The following is a 6,312-nucleotide window of genomic DNA, read 5'->3' on the forward strand; positions in this document are numbered from 1 at the left end:
AGAATGTTATCCCAAAAAAAATTGAAAATATTTTTTAAAATAATAAATATTTTCAAATTAAATTCTAAAATAATTAATATTTTAAATAATTTATCAAATTAATCATGTTTTAAATGAAAAAAAATTGCTAAAAATTTGATGGCAAGAGGAATAGTCATTGAAAGTGGCGTCATCCCTTATGGCGACCGCATGCACATGATGCTATTGTAAGTGGCGCATACATGCATCATATAGGAGCATGTGCCACAGACACTGGTTATTGTTTTAGGAACTCTATAAATATTGCATCCCTTCCCATTATTTCTCACACATCTTCTAAGTATCTGTTTCAATTTTTTTTCAAAATGTTTTTATATATGTGTTTTTATATTCACAAGAGAAATATCGATTTAATTTATTCGACAGTAAAGTCTCTAATGAAGATCCGACTCTAGAATACAGAGATGTTTGAGCATTTTAAAATAGAGTTTGATCTGTTGGTTAGGTGGAGACATTATAGAGGGTGAAAAGATCATAAGAATTCAAAGGCTAGTTACTGTGTACAGCGATGGTGGAGAAAGTCCTTTCTGGAACTCAGTTAAAACTGACAGAGATGTTCGCATTATGATGTACAATTCTGAGGAAATTGCCCTGATGGTTGTAATTGCATAGTTATGTTGTTTAGTCCTTGTATTTGTTTGTGTTGTTGTTTAATTGTTGTTTAAATTATTGTTTAGTTGTTGTTTAAATTGTTATAACCAAATGTTATGATATTTACGAAATGAACGTTGTTTTCAATATAAGTTACAATAGTTACATATAAAATTATGTTGTTGTGTTTGGTCTAACATTGAGACAGTTTGTACGATTGTCTCTAGGCTGACGACATGAACTATATAATCTCACCAATTTGTTCGTCGTATCCATTTCGGTTCGAATATGCGTGTTGTGTTAGGGCGACCCTTTTTCTTTCTTCATATTTTTTCACTGTGTCAGACTATCTCTCTTTGATATGCAGGCCAACAATCCTCTTTTGTTACCACTAGAAAGTTATTATTGTAAACATTACGTGGATTTATGACTTTGTAAACGGCGTATAGTAAGTTTGAAGGTTTTGCCGAGCCTTTTAACATGGTGTTATGACATGGGAGTAAGGCATGCGAAAGGCTTGGAACTTTTCGTAGTCGCACCAACATCTATCTAACTTCACTCGATAATAACCCTTGGTATTCCTTCATTGTGATTCATTGTCTCATCTACACTAAACCTACCTTTATGAAGATCAAACATTATGACCACATGCGTGTTAGCTTTTCCAGTTTCCTCCTTAATTTTATTCACTAAAGTATCACTGAACAATTGCCCTAATTGTAGCATTGAAATCCATTTTGAACGTCTGATCTAAAATAGTGACTCTAATCAAAAATAGGTTGCTCTCACCAAAACGATTATCGGTAGATTTCTGATGCCTTTTAAGACATAGCTCATTGATTCCACGAGATTTATTGTCATGTGGTTTCGTCGTTGACCATTGTCGTATGCCCTGGTCCACTTCTCCAATGGAATATTGTCGATCCACCTTACTGCATCTGCATTTGTCAATTTGATGTCTTTTCGGTAGTGTTTGAATGAAGGTTATGTTAATGTGTACCTTGCATTCACAACCTTCTTCCGCAACGTCTTGTCTTTGATCTCCCGCATGAAATTTTGAGCGATGTGCCTAATGCGGTAAACATGCGTTGAAGGAGGATCCTGTCAGTCGTTATCAAAGTTTTTATAGGCACTCTCAATTGATGGATGTCTGTCTGAAATCAAGCATAAGTTAGGTTGATGAGCAACATGTATTCAAATATTTTTTCGGAAAAAACTACATCCACTAGAAGTCTCCCTTTCAGTCGGAGCGAAGATGGTTGGAAAAATATTGTTGTTGCTATCTTGTGTCACTGTCATGAGTAGCGTTCATTTATATTTTCCGTACAATCATATTCCGTCAATTTGTATAATACGTTTACATAAAACAAAATATTTTATGCATGGTTCATACACCTAGAAGAGTCGGTAGAATATGTCATTTCCACTAACACAAGTCCCGTCTAGGATATATGTCGACAAGGTCTCCAAAACGGAAACAGTCCCCGAAGCATATGTGCCACCAAGTAATGTGGAAGTTCTTTGTACGAATTCTCTCAATTTCTGAATACTCGTTCAATTGCATTTGTCCTAACTATCCATGTCTTCCTGTATATTGTACAAAGCAGTAACCACTGCCTATGACGCATACTCATATATGATGCATGCATGCGCCACTTGCAGTGACATCGTGTACATGCAGTCACCACAGAAGATGGTGCATATATACAAAATTTCAATGCATGCGCCACTTTGAGTGGTTACTCCTCTTATCAGCAAATTATTTTTATTTGAAATATGATTAGTTTGATAAATTATTTGAAATATTAGTTATTTCAGAATTTAACTTTAAAATGTTGATTATTTTTATAAAAAAAATCTAAAAATTAATAATATATATCCTATTAAGGATTGTTTTCATAACAAAAAGTTTAAAAGAGAGTGTCTATTTGAAAAATAACATTAAGACGTATCATATATTACTATTATGTAATTTGAGAATATCCGATTTACAAATAAATAAAAAATTATATGTCAACAATATTTATTTATAAATTAATTGTTGATGTCCTAAAATCGGTTAATAGGTATTTAGTCTCTGTCATATAAGTGAATTTTAAAAAATATTCAATAAAAGAAAAGTTTGAATTTACCTCCGTCATATATACGAAGATTCTCTTATTTTGCTCCCTCAAGAAATTTTTTCATCAATAATCTATTAAATGATATATAATTTTTAAAGATTTATATTTATTTTTCCCTTGTCAAACAGGTGATTTTTTAAAAACCCTCGGACATGTCATTATTTTTTATGATTAAGTTTTTTAAGGGGGCAAAATAGGGAAATCTTTCTATGACATATGGTGAATTCAAAAAAAAATTACACACAAAATTTTCAAAACTCGTAGATATGGCAAGGACAAAATACATATTAACTTTTAACTATCAACCTATTAAAGATTAATTGCATGAACTCCCTAAGTTGTTCTTTCACTACACCTTATTTCCACTAAGAAAATAGCATTTAAGTAATCAAGTAATATTTATATTTTTCATTCTCATTTCCATCACACGTGTCTAATTTCAACAATCTACTATATATCTAACTCTTCCCAAGATTGACATGTGACATTCATAGATTCATTCTCTCTCTTTTGATTAAAATTGTAAATATGTCTAACATTTCTTTTTTTCCACGTTTTCTCATTTCCATTTTCATTTTTGTCTCTCTATTTATTTATTCACTAAAAATATTAAAAATCTATTTTTAAATTTTAATAAAATTAATAATTTATTTTATCTCACATGTCACTATCAACACGATGTCAATTTTTTTTAATCAATAATTATCTTAATTTGAGAGGCAAAATCTTTATTTCCAAATATTATTTTTTTTTCTTTCTCCGTGTCATGGTTTTTTTTGTATGATTATTTAATACGATTAAATTTATATGAATTATTCATTTTACAATTAAGTAATCCATTTTAAATTTTACATGTGTACCTAAATATATTTTATATCATATCAAATAATTTTTTTATCTCACAAGTCATTATCAACCCAATATCTATTTTATTTGAATCAACAATTTATCTTTATTTGAAAGACAAAACCCTTATTTTAAAATATCAAAATTTGCTTTTTCTTTTCTTTCTTCATCTCTTGAGTTTTTTTTTACGTGATTATTTAATACAATTGAGTTTATATAATTATTTTTCATCTTATAATTAATATATATATATATATATATATATATATATATATATATATATATATATATATATATATATATATATATATATATATATATATATAATGACGGAGCCAGAAAATTTAGAGTATGGGGGCATATAAATCAATCATACAAGCATTAAATTATTTTTTATCTTCATATCATTTTCATATCTTATTAAAAATATATATATTCACAAATATTTATATTTGTGATATATATATATATATATATATATATATATATATATATATATATATATGTGTGTGTGTGTATATATATATATATATATATGAATTATTTTATATTGTTTAACAATAGACATACCAATTAAAATATATTTAAAATATAATATATTACATTTATATGTAAAGCATGTAGTATTTATTTAAAAAATATGATAATTAATATAATAGTTTTTAGTCCGTACATAAAATGATATTACATCCGTTTTCCTATATAAGAGACAATTCACTTTTTGAATTTATTGATCAATCAATATATCTAGTCTATAAATTGACCAAATACATTAGTTATTTAATGAATCTAAAAAATAAATTGTCTCTTATATAAATATTGATATAACACAATAGTTTCTTAAACTCATAATTACGATTGTCTTGCTTAAAAATATAATTAACTATGTGTAATATCAAATAAATGATCCATATTATTTAATAAATTTTAATTTTGAAGAATTCAACATAAATAATTAACACAAAAGTTGACATTAATTCAATGACAGTTAATTCTACTCTATCATTGAAGTCAATTGTATAAGAGTATAATATATATTTTGAAGTAGCAATTAAATATTAAAATATTAAATCAAATATAATTTATAGATGTAGAGCTAACTTATATATTAAAGTAATAATGTTTATTCAACATATAATATATATTATATTATAGGGTAGAAGAAACATGTACATGTAAATATTTTATATTAATAAGTGTAAGGAAAATGTGGATAGGCCCACATAAGTGGGTGAGTGGCTCCGTCCATATATATATATATATATATATATATATATATATATATATATATATATATATATATATATATATATATATATATATATATATATATATATATATATATATATATATATATATATATATATATATATATATCAAATAAACTTTCTATTTTATGGGTCACTGTTAGCACAATACATATTCTATTTTAATAAACAATTATCTTAATTTAAAAGATGAAATTCTAATTTTTAAATATTAAATATTCTCTTTTTTTTCTCTCACGAGTCCTTTTTTTCTCTTTGTACTTTAATACAGTCGTATTTATATAATTATTATTTATTTTAAAATTAATAGTTAATTTCAATTATATATATATATATATATATCTAAATATATTTTATATCGTATCAAATAAATTTACTTATACAGTCGCACATGTATCTGACTAGTTTATAAATTAACAACTTAAATAAATGGCATGAAAGAAGGGAAAGAAAAGGGAAAGAAAGACATGTTTTTATCTTGGTTTTCAATTTATTTACTTGATTTACATTGCTTCAACTTTAATATGTAAAATTATCCCTAATGTAAATTAAATTTCAAACATGTAATTCTAGTTCCTCCTAGTGCTCGGTCTTATAGACAAAAGAAAAAAATAGTTGGAAAAATAAATTGGGTGATTTAGTAGAATTTAAAAATAGCGTAAATTATGGTGGTTTATTAATAAACCGACAATTTTTACGGTAAATTATGGATGTTTTCTAAATCGACGTTACTCTAATCCTATTAGGGCGGTTATACCCTCTATTATTCACCTTTTTTACCACACCGATTATCTTTATGATTTAATTTTTTTTCTTAATTTTTATAATATTGAAATGATAAAAAAAGAAAATTGTATTAATTAAAAAGTTATCAATCTTAAAAATCCTTATTCTCCTCACTCGTCCTTTCCTTTTTCTCTATTCCCTCAACACAGTTTTTTATATTTTTCTCATCCGCTTTATCGTATGTCTTCTCCATCATTCGTGAGTCTACCTCTATAACTTTTCTCCATCTGCACCATTGTCATCTTAAGAAAGACAATATTTTCACCATACTATATAAATTTGAACACAAGAGGAGGGGAGCCAATTTTTTAAGGTAAAATTAGGGTTTCCTTTTAATCTTTTGTATTTCATTTTGTGTTTATTAAACTGAGTCAATGTCCATCTTATTTTAGGGGTTGTTTATTATTTTGTGTTTGTGAACAATGGTAGGTTTTTTATAATCTCATTATTTTCAGTAGTGAAGCCAAAATTTGAACAATAATTAATCATTGATTGAGTATTTTTGTGATATCAAATAACAAGAGGTAAGTTGTTGATTTGTTAATCAAAGTATCATGATACTTGGAGTTTTGTGTTAGCCAAATTCTCCCTCAAAAATACCATTTGAGACGAGGCATGTCACACAAATTTTATGTTTGAAATTACAAGAATTGAACACC

The sequence above is a fragment of the Lathyrus oleraceus genome, chromosome 7, assembly GCF_024323335.1.
Source record: "Lathyrus oleraceus cultivar Zhongwan6 chromosome 7, CAAS_Psat_ZW6_1.0, whole genome shotgun sequence".
NCBI classification, from domain to species: Eukaryota; Viridiplantae; Streptophyta; class Magnoliopsida; order Fabales; family Fabaceae; genus Lathyrus; species Lathyrus oleraceus.